General features: G+C 49.4%; 2 pseudogenes; one reads left to right on the forward strand and one right to left on the reverse strand.

The window, feature by feature from the left end:
* The first annotated feature begins 575 nt into the window (after positions 1–575).
* On the forward strand, positions 576–756 carry LOC142567755 (U2 spliceosomal RNA; annotated as a pseudogene).
* Positions 757–6,177: 5,421 nt separating this feature from the next.
* LOC142585459 (uncharacterized) lies at positions 6,178–10,900 on the reverse strand (annotated as a pseudogene).
* Positions 10,901–22,075: the final 11,175 nt, after the last annotated feature.

Genomic DNA, 22,075 nt, shown 5'->3' on the forward strand with positions numbered 1-22,075 from the left:
TGTTATGTAGGTGTAACACTTCTCGCGAGCAAATGTGCAGAAGATTCACGGAGTATTTGCTCAGCCCCTCGGCCGACGCTATAGCAGTAGATAATAGTGATTCTGGAGAGAGTGACTGCGCCATCTGCTGCCAAGATTGTCTGATGCCCTCCCGACATCTGTATGCTAGATGCAGCTGACATCCACGCCTTCGTGTTCTAGCACGTCGCCTTCAAAGTTGCGGAGACGGTCCTAGATTAGGTTTTAAATGTAATGAAAAAAAGGACGGAACCCTAGCCATATACAACTTCGCTGTAAAATCACGAGCAATTCCTCTCTGTGAAGGTGGACAACAAGCGAAGCTGTTTAGGATACGACACAGGAGTGACACAGAACTTTGAACAAAGGTGCGAACTCATTTACCGTAATTTTTATATAAGTTAGCGTAGAAGACGCGACCGCCACCCTGAGGAGCCGGAGCAAACAAGACACGCGTGACGTTTCGACAGAACCGCCACCACGGGAGAGCGGAAGGAAAGGAAAGTAGATACGCAAGAGCTTGGAACGCCGACAGAGAGAGGACAGTGCGAACGTAGACAGGGCCGACGCGGGTCAAAGTGTAGTATCAGTTCTTATCAGCTTAATATTTGATGCGGGTTGTATTTGGACCCAAGATATTAAATTTATTTTTGCAAGTTGGCGAAGTGCTTGAAGCCTGCTTCACCCCTTCTGTGGGTCGGCCCGGTATTCTCTATCTTCGGGATCGCCCCATGGTTTTTGCTCACGCAGAACAAAAATGGCTGAGTGCGTCTGCTTTAGCATCATTAGTTTTCTTCTTCTAGCGTTCGGCTTCTTTTCTACTAGATGGCGCTTACGGGGTAGCGCAAATTACACAAGAAAGTTGTGGCTGACAATCATCGTCGCTAAGTGCTGCCACACTCTTTAGAGCGATAATTTTCAGGGCCCCGTTCCGCAGTGAGCACGGCCTCGGCGGTGTGAGGGAAACGTGTCTACCAATCACAGCCCAGTGCCCGCCGCGTCTCTACGAATCATAGAGCGACGCGCGCGGCCTGCTTTCTACCAATCATAGCGCAGAGCACGGCGCTTCTACCATCTGCGGCACCGTAAGCGCCGGCCGGGCGGCAGAAAAAAAACAAAGAACCAGAAAGCTCACCTTCGTGCATACCCTTCGCCGCAAGCGTTTCCCTGTAAAGATTACGGTTGCATAAACTGCAGTTGCAGGGAACCGTGATAAGCAGTCAGGCGCCTTTTAATACTGTCGCGTTCTACTCTTAGAGGCGAAGCTTAAGCGTCTCCCAGGTTTTTGAAAGCATTAGCTTTTCTTAACTCGTTGCTCAGTTGCTCAGTTTAGCACCATTGGCACCGTCCGCAACTGTGGGCCAATCCCAGTGACAAAGCAGACTCCACTCTACAGTTCCAGTGGATATGTGTGGATATGTGAGTCACGCCATATTCGTTATACAGTCGTTCCCACACATTTGTCGTCACGGCATCGTCATGGACGAAGTCGTCACCCCATTGTCGCCATGTCGTCGTCGTCACACTGTCGTCTTTATACTATACTCATCATTTCAGAATTGTCATTCCATTGCCGTCAAGCCATCGTCGTCATACAGTCGTTGTCATACAGTAGTGCTCATGCCATATTCGTTATACAGTCGTTCCCATACGTTTGTCATCACGCCATCGTCATGGACTAGGTCGTCAACCAATTGTCACAATGTCGTCGTCGTCACACTGTCGTCGTTGTACAATATTCATCATTCCATTGTCGTCATGCCGTCGTCGTCATACAGTCGTTCCCATACGTTTGTCGTCACACTGTCGTCGTTATACTATATTCATCATTTCAGAATTGTCATTCCGTTGTCGTCACGCCGTCTTCGTCATACAGTAGTGGTCACGCCATATTCGTTATACAGTCGTTCCCATACGCTTGTCGTCACGCCATCGTCATGGACTAGGTCGTCACCCTATTGTCACCATGTCGTCGTCGTCATACTGTCGTCGTTACACTATATTGCCACGACCTCGACACAGCTGACAGCCACTCGGTGCAATTCGGTGCCACATGCTAGGCATGTTGGCGCACGGGTCTTTCATTGGAATTTGTAATAATTCTGTGTTTCGCAATAGGCGTTTGGTTGACCTTCGATGTTGAAGCGAAAGAATCCGCAAAAGACTGTAAAAGGCTTCGAATACTAGCTTGTTGTTCACCTGATAATTTAGAATTCACATCAATAATGCTGTTGGCTGGTACGTCACAGTTAGAATCTCCATCATTGTGTCCTACAGTTAAACAAGCAAGAAAGTCACTGGCTGGCTCCAAATAGGCGATGGCAGTTCGTGGGGCGAAGGGCTGGTATTCACGACTGAAATTGGTCACTAAAACCTGAGCAGTCCGTGACGACAGCTGCAAGATGCCGCGGGTTACGCAAACCTGTCGAGCCAACAAGACTGACAGATTGCCTTCAGCGATTCCGAGATGAGGAGGATCATCGTCTGTTTCTACGGTGATCAACGCAGTACTCCGGGGCGGTAAAATAGCAGTCACCCGAAACGCGTAACACTGTGGACTGTGGGTGGTAGTCGTCCGAATGAGTTGCGTGTTCGCTGGAATAAGTGACAAGCAACTCGCGAAGGGTTATGATTGCGCCGTACTCCCGAAGGAAGTCCATGCCGAGTATGACCTGTCTAGAGCACTCTGCCAGTATAATAAATGAACCGATAAATGTGACCTCACGAATTTGTACCCTCGTAGTGCATTTGCCGATCGGCATGAGCACATGACCGCAGGCTGTACGGAGCATAGGTCCTGGCCACGGTGTCGTCACCTTGCGAAGTGCATTAACCTGTTGCCCGCTCATGATAGAATAATCGGCACCAGTATCGAAAGAGCGGTTACCGGGTGGTTATCTACAGAAACGAGTATGTCAGCTGAAACAGGTTCACGGTTTTTGAAGGAAGGTGTCGAAGGTACGCAGTCGTCGTTGTCGTTGTCGTCGTCGTTATCGTCTTCGTCGTCGTCGGGGTGTCGGGGTGTCGGAGCGGAGGATCTTTCGAAGTGCGTTTCGACAGCGGCCCCGCCACCCCCGGAGGTCGCTGTTCTTAGTTTCCCCGACTTGGGCTCGTGGGCCAGTTGCCCACGGAAGCGGAGAACGTAGTGTAGCGGCTAGGTGACGCCGATCGTCGAGGAGGTGGTGATCGTGACTGGCGCCTCTGCGGAGACGGAGATCGGGTCGTTGGCAAGAACTGTTCAACCGGTGGAAACTGCGCGTACGGCGACGAAGGTTGACTGGCCAGATATTGCTGGTTTTCTCTCGGGAGCTCTCCCTCACGTGGGCGACGAGCGCCGGGGTGATAGCCCTGGAGTCATATTCTTTGGTAGTAGCAGGCACGGTACAAGTGGCCCGCTTCGCCACAGTGGATGCAAAGTGGCTGATAGTCAGGTGTGCGCCACACGTCTGACTTTCGCGTATTGATTCGGGGGCTCGTGGACCCGCACATATTTGTACGTGAAGCTTGGCCCTGGAAGTGGCACAGCGGTTCTTCAGAAGAAGGCGGGTTACGGTGGTTCCCGGGTTGCGCAGGTAGCCTCACTGCTTGCCCATAAATCAGTACGGGGGCGGCTTCAGGTCTGGTTTGCACGAATGGCTGTGCCACCTGGCGGACTTCTTCGCGGACGATATCTGTGAGGGACGTTACGGTCGGTTGAAATCGCACTCCCTGTAGTCGATCGAGCTCCTCACGCACGACACTACGCACAAGCTCTCGAAGCACATCGGTGTCATAGGGCAACGAGAGAGAAGATGCTGATCCCAGGCTGATTTGGCGATCGTAGACCGAGGAGCGTTGCTGAAGGGCTCGCTCCATTGTTGTCGCCTCGCTGACGAACTCAGCTACTGTAGCTGGAGGCCTTCGCATCAGTCCGCTAGGCTGTGCCGCCTGGCGGACTTCTTCGCGGACAATATCTGTGAGGGATGCTACGATCGGTTGAAATCGCACTCCCTGTAGTCGATCGAGCTCCTCACGCACGACACTACGCACAAGCTCTCGAAGCACATCGGTGTCATAGGGCAACGAGAGAGAAGATGCTGATCCCAGGCTGATTTGGCGATCGTAGACCGAGGAGCTTTGCTGAAGGGCTCGCTCCATTGTTGTCGCCTCACTGACGAACTCAGCTACTGTAGCTGGAGGCCTTCGCATCAGTCGAGCAAACAGCTGTTCTTTCACTGCACACATCAGCAGGCGTATTTTCTTCGCTTCTGTCATGCCAGGGTCAGTACGCTTGAGAAGCCACGACATGTCCTCTACGAACATAACAACGCTTTCATTCGGCCTTTGAACCCTATTCTGAAGGGCTTGCTCTGCTCGCTCTTTTCTTGCGGGACTGATGCACGTATCGCGTATCTGCCGTTGAAATTCTCGCCAGGTGGTGATGCATTGCTCGTGGTTAGCGAACCATGTTCGGGCAGAGTCCTCTAGGGCGAAGTACACGTTCCTTAACTTTTTTCCGCTCGTCCCAATAATTGACGTCAGCCACACGATCGAAGTCATCGAGCCAGTCTTCCACGCCCTCAAAAGGCTCACCATGGAACGGCCACGGCCAGCGTGGGGTGCGGAGAGCCAGCGACGCAGGAGACTGTCCCGTAGCCTATGTCTCCTGTGTCTGGCTTGCGGTTATGGGGGACACCCTTGGCAGATCTTGCAGGCCGTATTCCGGAGGCAGTCTTTGAAGCCGTTGGCTTTTGCGTAGGTTGTCCGCTTCCAGTTCCTGGGGGTCAGAGTACATAGACGCGTACCCAGCACCTCCACCAGTTTGTCACAGACAGAGCCACAAAAGACTTTGGTCGACGCTCATTGCCGAGCGCGTCATAGCGTACGCAAGCCGCACTTTGTCTCCAGCTGAAAGGAACTATTCGACTACGGAGAAGGAATGCTTGGCCGTTGTGTGGGCAATTGCTAAGTTCCGAACATATTTGTGTGGCCGATCGTTTCGAGTAGTGACAGATCCCCATTCATTGTGCTGGCTCGCCAATCTGAAGGATCCATCTGGCCGTCTTGCGCGCTGGAGTCTTCGCTTGCAAGAATACGATATGACGATAGTGTTCAAGTCCGGGCGTAAACACACTGACGCCGACTGCCTGTCACGTTCTCCACTTCAACCGTCGCCATACGACTTTGATGAAGAGGACGCATTTCTGTCCATTATCACAGTATCAGACATCAGCAAGCAACAGCGCGATGATTCAGAACTCCGGCCTCTCATCGACTAACTTGAGAACCGTCTACCAGAGCCGCCTCGTATGTTCATCCGCAAGTTATCCTCGCTTTTTCTCCGCGATGGCGTTCTCTACAATTGGGTTTCACTCGACCGCAACCGCCTGCCTTCTTGTAGTGCCGTATTCACTACGTAACGACAGCCTGCGGGCCTCTCACGACGAGCCATCTTCGGGCCACTTGTGATTCGCACGGACGTTTTCACACATACGCCAAAGTACCTCTGGCCTAACCTTCGCCGTTACGTAAAGCAATACATGAACACATGCCGCGACTGCCAGAGACGCAAGACACCACCCGTGCGTCCCGCTGGACTTCTCCGTCCCGTGGATCCTCCGCGGATCCCTTTTCAGCAGGTTGGCATAGATTTGCTTGGCATAGATTTACCAGCCTACGTCGAGGGCTGGTAACCGTTGGATTGCTGTTGCCACAGACTACCTGACACGTTACATTGAAACCCGAGCTCTCCCACGAGGCACTGCTAATGATATTGCAGTGCCTCGTGGGAGATATCAAAATATCATGCTTCTCGGTACAGTTCACCGCAAAGCCACTGCTTACCATCCCCAGACGAATGGGCTCACAGAAAGGCTAAACAAAACGATCGCTGATGTGATTTCCTTGTATGTTGACGTCGACCACAAAAATTGGGACGACATTCTCCCATATGTTACGTTTGCATATAATACTGCCGTTCAAGAAACTACCGGCTTCACTCCTTTTCGCTTGGTGCACGGCCGGGAAGCTGCCACAACGTGTGAGAGAGAGAGAACAATTTTATTGAAATTGCCTGCAGAGTCGGTTAGGCTCCCTCCACGCAGGGAGGACAAGCTTTTGCCGCGACGCGGCCACTACGTCAGTCTCGTGCGTTGTGCTCCTCAAGGTCTTGGTGCCTCGCTACTTCCGCGGGTCCGAGAGGGCCGCCGCCCCCTTCCTAGGGGTGCAGACCCCCTTCTCCTCGGTTTCGCGCGGTCGCTGCCTCTCTAGAGCTGCCGAGACCTGCTGGACAGCCTTGAGTTGTGTCTCTTGGTCATAGCTCCTCGTTGCAGCCTCTAGCTGCGGCAGGATCGTCGTCTTCTCGCTGGCTTCTCGCGGATTTATGCTACAGTCCCAAAGAATGTGAGCCGCGGTGGCTCTCTCCTTCGCGCACAGTCTACACACGTCACTCGCGTACACGCTCGGACACACGTGCTTAGCTAGCACCGGGGTGAGCAGGGACCCCGTCTGTAACTGTCTGTATAACACTGCCTCCTTCCGGGTAAGCCCCGGGTGAGGTGGAGGCATACTCTGTCTGTTCAGTCTGTACCACTTCACTATTTCGTGGATGGTGGTCATCTTGCCCTTGGCACTGCACCGCGACCAACACTCCGAGTCGGCCGTACTTGCAGCGGCGCGGTTGGTTAGTCCTCGCGCGACCGAGTTGGCCGTCTCGTTGTGGTTCACGTTCCCCCGTTCCGACAAGTCAATGCCCATGTGGTCCGGAAACCACTTGATCACCACAGCCCTTTTGCGTCCGATGTCTTCGCCATTGCGCAGTATGCGCGCGACCTCACTACATACCCTACCCTTGGCGTAGTTCTACACGGCCGTTCTAGAGTCGCACAACACTGTAGTGCATCCGGGGTCGGAGACGGCCAAGGCGATGGCCACCTCCTCCGCCCGGTGCGCCTCTCGAGTCCGGACGCTCGCCGCGGTCTTCGTTGCACCCGTCGATGCCCCGACAGCCACCGCCGTGTATGCGTCGCTGCTCCCTCGATACTCCGCCGCGTCCACGTAGACGGCGCCTTCTTCTCTGGCGTGGAGGTCCACGAAAGCCCTGCCTCTCGCCAACCTCCGCTCCTTGTTGTGCTCGGGGTTCACGTTCCTGGGGATCGGGCAGACCCTGAGCTTTCTGTTGCTGCTATCCGGTATAGGTACGTCTTTCTGCTGCTTGCCTTCCCTCGGCTCAAGGCCAAGGTCCCTCAGTATCTGTCTTCCGGTTCTCGTTTCAGAGAGACGCTCGAGTTGCGCCGTTCTCTGTGCTTCGGCTATTTCGTCCAGCGTGTTGTGGACTCCCAGCGCCATGAATTTTTCGGTGCTCGTGCTCCCAAGGAGACCGAGTGCCACCTTATACGCCTTGCGTATGGTGGCGTCTATCTTGTTACGTTCGTTCGGCCTCCAGTTGTGGAAGGCGGCCAAGTATGTTATGTGGCTAACTGCGAAGGATTGAACGAGTCTAGTCAGGCTCTCCTCCTTCATCCCCGCTCTTCTGTTGGACACCCTCTTGATGAGTCTCATTGCCGCGGCCGCTTTGCCCGCGAGCTTGTTGACCGTTTCACCGTTGACTCGGTTTCGCTGGGTGAGCAATCCGAGTACTCGAATCATCTTACTTGTCATCTTACTTGGTATTACTTGTCCTCCCGCTGTCTTGACCGTGATCTTGGGACGCTCGTACTTGACTTCCATATTCTTTCTTTTCCTGCCCGCTCCTGTCGGTGGAATCACCAGCAGTTCTGACTTACCCGGAGAGCAAACGAGTCCAGACCCGCCCAGCTGCTCCTCGATGGCATTGACCGCTTCTTGCAGCGTTGTCTCGATGTGTCCTTCGCTTCCTCCCGGTACGCATAGCGTAACGTCGTCGGCGTAGATGGTGTGCTGGGCTCCCGCTACTCTTTCTAGCCGGTTGGCCACCCCGATCATCACGAGGTTGAAGAGTAGCGGTGAGATCACCGAGCCCTGCGGAGTTCCGACGCTTCCCAGCTTCTTCTCTTCGAGCTGCAGGTCTCCCGCGCAGATTTCGGTAGTCCGTTTAGTCAGGAAGTCTTTTATGTACTGGTATGTCCTCCTGCCCATGTTTAGCCTGCATACTTGGGCCAGGATAGCCGAGTGCCTCACTTTATCGAAGGCGCTCTGCAAGTCCAGCCCGAGTATGGCTCTATTGTCCTTGGTGCCCATCGTATCGTCGATGATCTCGTTTTTCAGTAAGGTAACAACGTTGGACGCAATGCTTTTACGCACCTACTGTTCTAATGTTGTCACTGATGCTGCCAAATTCACTCGAAGCGTCGAAGAGGCGCCCCAGCTCGCAGGAATGCGTATCTGCCACCAAATACATAACGACGCCGACCGATACAATCTTCGTCACCGCGACGTCACTTATCAACTCGGTGACAAAGTATGGGTGTGGACACCGATCCGCCAGCGTGGTCGGTCGGAGAAACTTTTGCGCCGCTACTTTGGACCTCATAGGATCGTTCAACGACTCGGCGATGTCACATACGAAGTGATTCCTGAAGGAGAAGGCACCACTCGCCGTCCTCGACGCCCACGTCTGTCCGATGTCGTTCACGTCTCTAGATTGAAGTTATACCAGTCCCGCTGAACACAAAGCTCCACACCTCTCTCACCATCTACGTCTCTCTTAACAGTATCACCGTGGCAATCTCCAGTGCGTCAATGTTCCGCATCGAGACGATGCTCCCAGGGAGGGAGTAATGCCACGACCTCGACACAGCTGACAACCACTCGGTGCAATTCGGTGCCACATGCTAGGCATGTTGGGTGGCTCCCAGGAGAAGACAACGACGAAGGTGCCAGGACAGCGATCTATAAAAGATCTATAGCGTCGACCGAAGTCTTTTGGGGCTTTGTCTGTGACAATATTCATCATTTCAGAATTGTCGTTCCATTGCCGTCACGCAGTCGTCGTCATACAGTCGTTGCCATACAGCAGTGGTCACGCCATATTCGTTATACAGTCGTTCCCATACATTTGTCATCACGCCATCGTCATGGACTAAGTCGTCACCCCATCGTCACCATGTCGTCGTCGTCACAGTGTCGTCGTTATACTATCTTCATCATTTCAGAATTGTCATTCCATTGTCGTCACGCCGTCGTCGTCGTAGCGCCTTCAGCTGCGCCAGTGTATTCTTAGACAGGCGGCGATGAGCAGAGGAGCATCGTAGATTAAGAGAGAGCGCTGTAAAATATCCTATACACTAAACTGTCATGGAAGAAGTGAGACTTTCAGACCGTCAAGCAATTCGGCGACCTCAAGATCGGAACTGAAAACGCTTAGGCCAGAGCACAGCTAACGATTAAGCATTCGCGTTACACACTAGTCGTCCTGGGACTTTTTTTGTATCTTCATTTACCTTGGAAGAGCTATTTCACAAGGCCTCTCGCCGGCTTCAACGTCCGACGTGGCTCAACGCATGGCAACACATACGCATCTGGTCGACGTATACGTATGTCTGTACTAGCCCCGCCGATGATGATGATGATGATTATTATTATTATTATTATTATTATTATTATTATTATTATTATTATTATTATTATTATTATTATTATTATTATTATTATTATTATTATTATTATCTGTCATGGTTCGTGCTCACTGAGGGGGATAGCCAATGTACCCGTACTCGCTTCAATTCTACTGGGCCACCTCGTATACGGTCTACCTCCAGTCTACTCCTCCGGTCTAACCCACTGGGCCCTCCCGGCCGGGCTGCCCTGATGCTGCTGGGACGACCCTCTACCTTTCTCCCTCCTACCCTCTCCTTCTTTTAATCCCGTCTCCCCTACCCTGCTGGCGCTGAACCGTGCTCTCGCATGGGTTGCCGAAAATAGTGCCAGCCTTTCCTCCTTTCCCACAAGAACAACTTCTCTCTCCGCAGATATACCTGTTTCCGGCTCTGAAGCATATAGGCATGGTCCACTTCGGGCAAGCCTGCATGGTTCTCATAAATGTTGCTGCTGCTCAATAAAATTATGCTAAAATACTACTTGCATAAGGCGAATTGCAGGAAAATAGTTTCAATAAAACTTTCGGGAGATTATCACAACAAATATGCCTTCTACTGTGTTTCATGGAGAATTTCGGGTTAATTGAATGGTACCCAAAACATGGAACAGCTACGATGACGAAGAAAGAAAGGCAAATTGGTTTGACGGCTTTATTTCCATCACGCTTGAAGCCGCTGTTGCTTCCTCAGTCGATGGCACTGGAAGCTTGGCCCGAGACGCATCACGGGTCCACGTTAACCGAGGAGTGCGTGTCCGCGGCCTCGATCTCTTTCGGGTGGCCGTGGGAATCGGCACTCTCACCAGTGCTCTGAGAGGTGGAGGGACCTTCCAGTGTGGACGCGTCTGTTGGCATAGTGGATGCAGCAGCACCTTGGGTGGCGATTTCTTGAAGGAAACCGGTGGTTGCCGAACTGGAGCTTGCATCTGGGGCGGAGTCAATCGGGCCTGATCTCGGGTTTGGCATTCCGGCGTGGCTTCGCACCATGAGGGCCTCCTGGCGCATACGGGACAGTCTTTTCAGCAGACGTGCGGTCTCAGCCTTCAAGGCACGGTTCTTGGCTTTCAGGTTACGCACCTCCTCCTCGAGCACATTCGTGGTATGCTTGATGTCGGAGATCAGGAGGGACGCTTGGACCAATATACGCTCAATTCGCCGGAAGTTTAGGGGCTTTCTGGCGGAGAGAGCGTGCCTCACGGCGCACAGCTTCTGTTTCATGATGATCCAGTTGATCTTGAGAATCGGCAGAAGAGCAAACGCATACATCACCCCGGGCGCCATCTGCTGCGTTGCCCGGCTGCTGGAACCCCGTGCTGCCTTGGCATCCATTCGGCCGCTCGTCGCTAGACTCCTAAAACGTGTCGAGGAATACAGGCGAAACGGTAGCGTCCGAATAGTTGCCGACCAGAAGAACACTGAGTGCTAGGCGCTGGCGCGAGCTCCTCGAGATTAGCTGGCTATCCTCTTTTTCGTCATTGTCTCCCGGCTCCAGTTCGAAGGAGTGCGACCGCAAAAAGGCATACAATATACAGCACTGTACACGGAGACGCTGATTTGAAACGTGTCTGCGACGAACATATATTGACACACGAAGGAAAAGCTAAAAAAAAAAAAATTTCGCCCGTAACGCGAAGCAGTGACGCGATAGCTGGCGAAATATTATGTGCAGTAAGCCTTAGAGTGTTTCGTGCGCTGTTTGTTTGAGTGAACATGCGCAGATGCAAGTGAAGAATATCCTTTAAGAATCAAAAGTAGTGCGATTCGCTTTCGTTTGTAGAAGGAAGTTGGCGCCTCCCTGTGGTGGGATGGTAAGACTCTGCTTTTCTTCCTCCTCTTACCTGTCCTGACTTTGCCGCTCGTCTCTACTAAAACAACCCTTTAGCTTAATTCTGCTGAATTTGTTCGGCTTTTCTGAAATTATTATTTGGTCTGTACCCATGATTAGGCTTTATGCTATCCTTGAAAAAAAAACGAGACTACGTCAGCAGCATCCAGTAAAAATGAGAAGCTGAGCTTTAGAAAAAGAAGTTTAGTAAAAGCGATGCAGACGCGTTCAAACATTTTCATTACATGCAAAAAAAAAGAAAACTTAGCTTCGACCATCTCTCCAACTGAGAAGGCAATCATGACCGTGGCTAGCGCGATCGCGTTCTCCACCAGGGTCAATTTCCCCACAGCTGTAGCACCGGCTGCAGAGTGGGTGAGATAGGTTGTAATGACATCCACTGCAAAAACCAAGGAAAGGAAAATGCACCGTTAAATAAAGTTCATGCATGAGATGGACAGTTCATAAAGTTCATGCAAAGAGATGGAAGTTCAGAATCACGTAATGACATCACTACGGCGGTTGCAGCATTGACTTAATAACCTTCACACGAGTGCCTGCGTACCTCTCTCCGTCAAGACCATTTCACATCAGAAGACTACAAGACATGCTGAAAACATACCCTGGTCCGTGGATTATCACAGGGGACCACAACGCCCATCACATCATTTGGGGAAGCTCAAGGGTCAACGCAGCGGATGGATGGATCGATGGAAAACTTTATTTGGTCCCGTGGGCAAGGATAAGTACCAGTCTGTAGTAAGCGTAATGTAAGTGCCTGAGCCCGGTTTAGATTAGGATGCGGCAAACCGTAAACCCTGAGATTAAGAAGGTAATACTTCGTGATGACGACGAATTGTTTTATATATCACCAATCATGACATCTCCCTGATGAATGATGCGAGTCCTATGTTTCTGCGCGGCACAGCGCACAGCAGGTGCCTGGACTTGGCCTTTGTATCACGCCGTTTTGCCACGTGCGTTAAGTGGTTACGAGCGTGGTCACATCCCCACTTACCTTAATATCACAGGAATGTCTAACATTCATCTTGAATACACTATAGCTTTGATATTTGGAGTGAATGTGATTTCCCCCACTCGTTTTCGAACGTAAATGGTTGCGGAATGTCCGAGTAAGGTTTGTGAAATTCTCGAAGTCGGCCGCTGTAAAAACCTTCATTCAACCCAAAAACTTCCTTCTACCTGTATACTCCACATTTCTATTTCAGATTTGGAATGCATAAAATGCGTTGGGCAATTTCGCGGATTGTTAGATTTGCTTTCTCGTTCTATACAAGCCAGTAAATCTGACTGGTTTAAAGCCCGAATTGTGTGGGTTTTTTTTTCAAATAGTGGCGATTATAATCAAACACACGCACTCACGCACATTCGGCACTCGCACTTTCGTTCCCAATGTGGGAGGTCACGTGATCAAACGCACCCTAAGACAGCAAGCCATGCGGAGGTTTTGGCTTCCCCCAGCACTCACAGCATCCGGCGTGCGAAGCAGAATAGCGTCTTATGAGATCCGCCGTAGTGGGAGGCTGTGCATTAATTTTGACCACCTGGAGATCTTCAACGTGCCCCCAATGCCTTCTTATTCTACAGTAAAAAAAAGGAAAGAAAGAAGAATAAGTCATTTTCGATGGCAGTGCGACTACAGCTTAGTGTGTGAGGCGACACACCTTGCTTGCATGTTTGCTCTTCGCTACAAATGGCTTCAATAAAACCAATTGCAGTTTTCATTAGGCGACACAATTGTACAGACGTTAAAGGCTTGACAAAAGTTTTGTAGCTTAATTGCTAGCGGCGGCCTCTTCGCAAGCGCCGTTGTCCACGGCGGCGACGGCCAGGGGATTAGGCCCCTATACCGGCTGCCAGCGATCGGCGGCTGTCAGCTGGGCCGACCGTGTGGGCCAGCGTTGGTTCATGTGCAACGCAGGAGTGTTAAAGCACACATCTCTGATGCTTTCCTAACTCTGCTTTGTTTTGACGTAACAGTTCTGCGGAAACCGTTTCCGCAAGAACTATTACGTCAAACTCTTGCCTTTGCTTCGAGTTGTCGAGAAATTCGACTTCGCACTGCCATCTGCTAGCCGCCTGGTTAGCTCAGATGGTAGAGCGGCTGCCCCGAAAAGGCGGTGGTCCCGGGTTTGAGTCCCAGACCTGGACGAATTTTTCTTCAACTGCGGGGCTTTTCTTTCGGGGAACCCGTATGGGTTTTCTTTGTAGCAATTGCTACTATTGGATGGATGTCTCATTCTCCCTTTATTACTCTGCTTTGTTTTACATGAACCATATCACGATGGTAAATTTCGCTAAATGGCGCAGCGCAACTTTCGTACTGTCGACTCCGCTGAGAGCCACCGATCGGTGGGAGTAGAGAAGCTCTCAAGTCACTGGTCGCCGCAGCCGTGGCCGATGGCGCTTGCAATGAAGCCGCCGCTAGCAATTAAGCTTCCATTTTTGGTCAACCCATTGTCTAATGTCCTTGAGCTCATTGAATGTGTCTGACCCACCTGCAACACTCGAAACTGGGTCTTTAAGATTGCTTAGCTCCTTAACACAAGAGCATTGCTCTACGTTCTTTTCGTTCTAATATGTTCAAGCGTCGCACTCCTACCGCCCTCCCCCCAATCCATCGCAGATGCATCAGCACATTGCAGTCCTGCTGTGACGTCAAGCTTACAATGTCACTGCGCACTGATGGGGGTCCCATGGATGCCTCGGTTCTGCAGAATTTACGACTGAAAGGGGCCACTTATCACCAGTTTCCTATACGACAAAATACTGCAATAAAAAAAAGGAAACATGAGTTCACATGATTGTCTCCGTGCTTCGGTGAAATCACCATTGTGAGAACTCGCTTTGTCGCCTATGTGGTCGGGCATTACAGAAGGCAATTCTGCTTAACCGACACCAAACAAACTTGCTGCGGAACAGGTTAAAGGATTAGAAATTTTAAAAATGTGAATAAATTTCCAGCAATTTCAAAAACAGAGCCAGCACGCTGCAAAAACCTGCATACTGATCAAATACTTATGTTTATTTACCGGACATACCCGTGTTCGTGGTCGAGGTTTGCCTCGTCGTGCTAGGGCTTTGCGATTCAATACAAGGGTTGACTTGGTCCTAATCTCTGACCGCTTATAGCGGCAAGGGCGCGTGGACAGTCCATCGTGTGCTTCTAGTGGTTCTTGCTAGAGACACTTGAGCACTTTTTATTAGAGTGCCCTGCTTTCCTTTCGCGGCGCACGTCGCTACTATGTGTGTGAGTGGCTTTGAAGGGGACTGTGTAGCCTACTTGGTCTGCAGTGTACACGACCCTTGATCATTGCCCGTATCCGAGTGGCTGTGCTTCTTAACGCGACCGGGTTCATCGCACCGTGCTTACTCTTATACAAGAAACTGGCTTGGCTTCCCGTTTGTGAGAGACTTTGCAAGGGACGAAATATTTTTGGTTACCTTCTTGCTCACTCTATGTTCACTGTGTGCCTTGCTTTACTTTCGTCTTTGTGACCTGTCATCACGCTGTTCCTTTCTTCTTTACTTTCCTTCTTATTATCTTCAACTTCCTTTTCTATCGCCTCCCTCCTAAAGAGTAGGCAGGCTTTGTGTGCCCCTCTCGGTGGAAGTTGCCAGCACTCTCCGTCCCTGTTTTCCTCTCTCTGCATTATATTTGTGTTTTCATTATATCAAATAATAATAATAATAATAATAATAATAATAATAATAATAATAATAATAATAATAATAATAATAATAATAATAATAATAATAATAAATGGTAGCCCTTAATTTTAAAAAAGCTGAGATATGTTTTTATTACAATATTAAGAAAATAGAGACAGTTAGTATTCCGCTTGTGGTTATTTTTATCATTTGACTCGAGCAGTAATATATAGGCGCGATTTTGAAATAAAGCATTGAAAGCGCTCTCTTCTTTTTCTTCTAATTCTACTGGGTTGCCTGAGCATATGCCATAAATCACCACGGCGAATGCAGCACGAGAAAAACGTCGAAAACGTGCAGCCATGGCACCCACTATAGCTTTGGTGCAGTTATACGCGTTCATGGGAGAGTCAAACGCACTTGCCGAATACGTCTGGCGAAAAGATGGTTTCACGGATTATACTCTCCTGCTGCATGACAATTAGAAAGAGAAAAAAAAGGATACAGGAAGCACTCGTATTGTTCGATTGCAGAGAGTTCGGTTACTTTAATATAAACTAAAGAATGTATGTTTATCTTGTGAATGTAAAACAGCGTTTAAAAAATACGAGGACAAAGAAAAGGTAAACGTGACATGCTCTGTCGCGTCTTCAGTTTTTTTTTTAACCATATTACCGCCCGGTTCGCGGCCTATCTCCCACAGTGGTTTTGTGCCATTAAATAAAGCATCATCGTCATCATCACGTCTGCCACGTATCGCGTATTTTCCTTAACGCTGTTTTACAGTCACAATGCAACTTTACCAACCCGCCTAACTTTCCGCACTTGGCAGGTTTCTCGTAGCTCCAGGATATAGCAGCTCGCTCAATAAAGTCGGTGCCCAGAAATTGGGGCACAAGCGCCACGAAGAAAGGAAAGCAAATGGGTTTGATGACTTTATTTAAGCTCATGCTCGATGCCCGCGTAGCTTCCTCAGTCGACGACACTGAGGGCTTCGTCCGAGACGCGTCACGGGTCCGCGTTGACCTAGGAGTGCATGTCCGTGCTCTCAATCTTCCTCGGATAGTCGTGGGGTTCAGCGCTCTCCCTTTGAGGTGGAGGAAGACTCCAGCGTGGACACGTCTGGGGTCCCAGTGGGTGCGTCTGGGATGGTGATTCCTTGAAAAATACCCGTGGTTGCTGAACCGGAGCTTGCATCTGGGGAGAAGCCGACCTCGTCCGATGTTGGGGCGGGCATTCTGGAGTGGCTTCGCACCGTGGGGCCCTTCTGACGCGTACGGCACAGTCTTTTCAGCAGGCGCGCGTTCTCGCGCCTTATGGCGCTGTTCTTGGCAATTAGGTTACGCACCTCCTGCTGGAGCACGTTCACGGTGTGCTTGACGTCGGAGACCAGGAGGGACGCTTGGTCCAATGTGCACTTGATCCGCCAGATGTCTAGGGTCCTTCTAGAGGAGAGCGCCTGTATGACGGCGAGCAGCTTGTGCTTCATGATGACGCAGTTCATCTTCAGAACGGGCAGAAGGGCCAACGCATACGTTGCTCCGCGCGTCATCTGCCAAGTTCCCTGGCTGCCGAAATCCCGTGCTCCCGCGGCGTCCATTCCGCCGCTCCTCGCTGGGCTTCTAGAAGGTGCAGAGGAACAGAGGCGAAACGGTGACGTACGCCCACCAAAAGAACACCTCGTGCTAGGCGCTTCCACACGCTGCACGAGAGTCGCAGGCTGTCCTCTTTTTCGTCATTGTCTCCCCGCTCCATTTCGAAGGAGTGCTAGCGTGAAAAGTATGCGCTGATTAGAAACATGTCTGTGACAAGCATATATTGGTACACGAAAGAAATGTTTAAAAAATTACACTTTCCCCTGTAACGCGTAGCAATGACGCAATAGTTGGCTAAATATTGTGCGCAGTAAGCCTTAAAGAGTTTCACGCGGTGTTTCGATAGAGCGAGCACTTGCAGGTGCGAGCGAGCAATCCCCTTTCAAGAAGTAGAAGAAGTGTAAGTCGTATTCGTCCCCCAGTGTGGGCCATAATATGAGGCCATCATAATCGTCATTCGACGTCTGTGGAAGTTGAACCTCCCGGTGGTGGAATGGGAATGCTTGGCTTCTCTTCCTCCTCTTACATATCCGGAACTAGCCATTGGTCTGTACTAAAACAACCCCTTAGATCCTTACAGTGGGATTCCTTGAGCTTTTCTCAAATTTATATTTTCTCGAAACTTTCCCGACTACTAGTTATTACGCTATACTTGAGGAAACAAAATTCTATGTCAGCGCCATTCAGAAAAAAATAGAAGCCGAGCGTTAGAAGAATAAGGTTAATGAAGACGGACGCAGACGCGCTCAGTAGTTCGCATTACATGTAAAAGAAGAAAACTTAATTTAGGACGGCCTCTCCAACTGAGAAGGCGACATGCTAGAACACCAAGAATGCACGGGAGCTAGCTCTATCCAGTACACATTGTGAGCACGCGTTTGCCAAAAGTTACAGCTGCTGGCGGGATCGCGCTCTCCAGGATCAGTATTTTCCACATCTGTCGCATCAGAAGAGTGACTGGACAAACTAACCAAAATAAAACTTACAGCAAAACAAACTTCATACATAAACTCCCCCAAACAGGGACGTTCTGAATACCTTGATGACGCCACTAGCATTGACTAAATTACCATCGATGAATCATCGGGCTATTGAATGTGAACTATTGCTGAAAAAGAAGCGACAAACTATCTGTCGCAAGAAAGAGCGAACTAAACCAAGCCCGCCAGCACATACAGGCCTAGAAAGGTTGCCTCGCATCGTAGGTTCAAAGGTAGAGGACTCCACAAAAGTACAATGATTTAATATCCAAGAGCTCGTTCCGGGTCGCATTTACCGCTCTGTTTTCTGCGATCTACCAGGCCATGCCATACTTAGGCGAGTGTGCAAGATTCCTCTTTGCACACAGGCACAAAAGCACCTTTTTTTAATAACTTATACCAACAATCTGACCACATAAAAACGGCATCGTTCTGTCTTCTGTAAGTCATCGTTTCTATGGTGTACCGGAAACGATAGACCATTGTATTGTCAGTTGAAATTATGCGATAATATTTTGGGACATGCTGCAAAGGGCTTCTAAGAAAGCTTGAATCCGCTTATCATTTGATATTGCATTGTGCCCGATGAAGGTGATGTGCCCTTCGGTATGCTTTTATTATTTCGACTACACAGTTTATGGAAGACACGAAAGTTTTGCTGTAATGCTGAGCCCATTGCTTCTGCGTCAGTACAGTTTAGTCGAATGATTTTTCACCTAAAGGATATCTATGACCAAACAGAATTAACCCGATTGGTACCCTCGATTGATCAGTTGTCTCTCATTACCTGCCTTTAAGGGGCAGGTGTGCTTGTTCGCGATATCTCTTGCTACTTAAGGAAATCTTAGTTTTGGAGTCTTTCTAAAGCCAATAAAGTGGAATATATTGCATTTTGCTTGTGTAATGATTACATACAATGTTAATTCGCTGCAATAAGTACCGCGTATGTAAAGTAAAAAAAAAAAGTGGCATGCAGATAGAATTCTGCATGCCACTTTTGTCGCGAATTGTCGCGGTACAATGAGACTTTTTATTTCTTTGTAATTTTCTCGCAAAGAAGTTTGGGGTTCAAGCGACGGACGGCGGCGGACATCGATGAACATCAAAACTCCATTCACCTTCTAAACTATATCTTGAACAGTTCGCGTCTCAATCAGGAGAAAGCAAAGAACACTTTCGTAATGACTAAAAAACGGAGTAGCAGTCAAGGAGCGTCAGAGAGTCCCCACGATAGCTATCAACCTCTCTTTACGTCCGCTGGTAGAACAAGGCATGTGTCATGGATTGCCAATTATTTGAAAATATCTCTGTCCAACTCAATCTTATGCCGACGAATCTCATACCACCAGCGAATCTCCTTTCAACTTCGCCTGCGTTTAGCTTGCTATAAAAACGAAATATGTATGCGCTAATGCATACGCCTCGTTTGTTCATTATTAAGGATGTTTATGATCACAATGACATAGCAAGAAATTCAGTCTTTGCAGCAGAGTTGTATCGAGAGACGCTGCTGGTACATATGTTCAGCTAGCCAAAAGACCAGTAATAAGCTCTTACATTATTTAGAATAGGAGGTGCGTTGATATTGCAGAGTAGAGGGCCATCATATTACACAGTCATTTCATGTAGCAATTTTTTTCTAGCACAACTACTGTAAAGCATTAGACTGAAATCGTCGATCAACGAGTCATAGTATTTATAAGTTAGAACGAGTCATAATATTTTCAGCTGGAATGCAGGCGAGAGCTTGCGCGGGGAAGGAACGCGCGGATAACACAGGCTCCCGAGAAAGAGATCGAGGATGACGTCATGTCGTGGCGATGCCCTCTCCCCTCACGCAAAACCGGGCGCGCTATCACCGCATCACGTGTTACCCTTCGCCCGCTCTGCTCCGTCGAGGCGAGCTCGTGACGTGGCATCGCAGCCAATGGGAATTTAGGCGCCGCTTTTCGCTTGTCCAGACGACAGACGCCGGCTTTTTCGCTCAATGGGCCACTTGATGCTTTCGCGTCAATAATCTAATAATCCACGCTTTTCCTGAGGCACCAGTTGAATCGCCTGAAAAACTGCTCACCTCTGACGTACATTTTTTGTCTTCCAAGCTCGGAGTTAAATGCGACGATATAGAGCGTTGTCATAGACTCGGTTCACGTAAACATCTCATACTTAAGCTGCTGGACTACTGTTTCAAGGTTGAAATATTGAAGCCCGCCCGCAAGCTTAAAGGTTCCGAACTATGTATAGCCGAAAATATCGCGGCTCGTGTTCGCCAAGTGCGCAGGGCTCTGTGGAAAAGTCGTCTGAATTGAGAAAAAAACGCACAAAATGCTCAGCCCCGTCACGACACCGTGGTAATAGACAGCGTCCGTTACAAGTGGGATGATGCCAGTAACCGTGTCATCAAAGCAACTCATAACCGCTTCACACGACAAATGACCTGACTTCCCCTGGAAAAAAGTTGACACTTCTGAACGCGGGAATGCGCGCAGCCTAGTTAACAAGGCTCTTGATTTTAATTGCTCAGTGGAATGTCACGATCCAGATCTAATACGCATCCCTGAAACGTGACTTAATGATTCAATACCTGACAGTGAATTCTCATCTCCTAATTCCGTTGTGCTAAAACATGACATGGGCAGCCGGTAGAGGTTGTGGCATTGCGATTTTTATTAAAAAGGGTATAGAATTCCCGTCATTACCAGAACTTCCTAACACCGAATGTCTGTGTTGTAAAGTTATTCTTGGTGGTTTGGTTGCATTTGGAGCAATATACGAGGGCGAATCAGAAAGTATTTGCCCCTATTTATAAAACTAAATTACGGCTGTAATGCGAAGTCAACATATCCATTCCCAGCGGTGGACATTTCTTGGACCGGCCCGGTCTTATCTGCTGGGAGCTCCGCAGCATGGCGCTCCTGTCAGTTGTAGAAGATGGCGGTTGTACTTCCCACGTCCATGGCGTACGGGCAACGAAGTGTTGTGATTCGTCTTCTATGGAGCGAAGGATGAACACCCATCGAAATTCACAGGGAAATGCAGCCCACGTATGGGGAAAGGTGTCCCGATTTGAGAAGTGTGAGGGGATAGTGTTGTGAGTTCTCAAAAAGCCTTGAAAGACTTGCATGACAATGAGCGTTCGGGGAGGCCGCGTGCGCCTCTGACTGACGACATTTCCCGCGGGGAAATGTCGTCATTAGTGTTTAGTGTTTCGACAGGATAAATGTCTGAACCGGTGTGCGGACTATGTGGATAAAATAGTGTAAGATACGCAGAATAGTGCGTATATCTGTAGTTACCTGTATGTACCTTATTTTGGCTAATAAAAAAATATGGGCGAAGACTTTCTGATTCGCCCTCGTATCCTGCTCCAAATCTGGAAGCGACATCAGTGATTCCATAGTGCAACATAGACTATATTGCTGCCAACTAGTATTGTGCGGTGATTTTAATGCCCCTTGTTTGGAACCCGCCCTGGTGCCTTAGCGGCTTTGGTGTCGTGCTGCTAAGCACGAGATCGCAGGATCAAATCCCGGCCGCGGCGGCCGAATTTCGATGAGGACGAAATTAAAAAACGGCCGTGTCCAGGGCCTTGGGGGCACGTTAAAGATCCCCGCGTGGTCGAAATTAATCTGGAGTCGCCCACTACGGTGTGCCTCATAATCAAATCGTGGTTTTTGCACGTAAAGCCTCTGAATTCACTCATTCATTCATTCCCTTGTATAGGCTGGCTCTTAAGACAACTAGTCGCGATAAACAACTCTGTGATTAGGATAGAAAACTGAGCGAGTTGGTAAACATTCCTGATGTATTTTTGTGCAGCGCTGACAAATGTACGAAGGACGAAGCAGAAAAACACGAAACAGGCACTGACTCTCAACTGATGTTTATCTTAAAAAACATTAAGAAAGCAATCGGTAATCTTTGAACACGTGATGAAGCACCCGAAGCGTTGCTGTCTTCTTGGCGCATACTCCAATTTGGAGCACATCATCAGCTCCTATCTGATGCTGCCACATGTGCTCAAGAAATTTTTTTAAATTCCTTTTCCCAAATCCGAATTGACGGTTGATTGACACATCTACCCCATTTTCTTGTAATGTGAAATACTTCGGTTATTTCACGCCCAGACTAGGCTCTGTGCCTCGATAAGACCTGGCTGTCTGGATAAGGCTGGCTGATACCAAGCCGTCTCACCTAGAAGGTCACTGCCGATAATGTGGTTGTAAACCATATTTCAGCGACACCATGGTCTTATCGAGGCACAGAACCCAGTCTGGGCGTGAAATAATCGAAGCATTTCACACTGGAAGAAAATGGGATAGTTGTGTCAGTAAACCGTCAATTCGGGTATGGGAAAAGGAATTTGAATATTTGTTGAGCGCATGTGGCAGCGTCAAATAGGAGCTCATGATGCGCTTCAAATTGGAGAATG

This window comes from Dermacentor variabilis, chromosome 1, assembly GCF_050947875.1.
Source record: "Dermacentor variabilis isolate Ectoservices chromosome 1, ASM5094787v1, whole genome shotgun sequence".
Classification (NCBI taxonomy): domain Eukaryota; kingdom Metazoa; phylum Arthropoda; class Arachnida; order Ixodida; family Ixodidae; genus Dermacentor; species Dermacentor variabilis.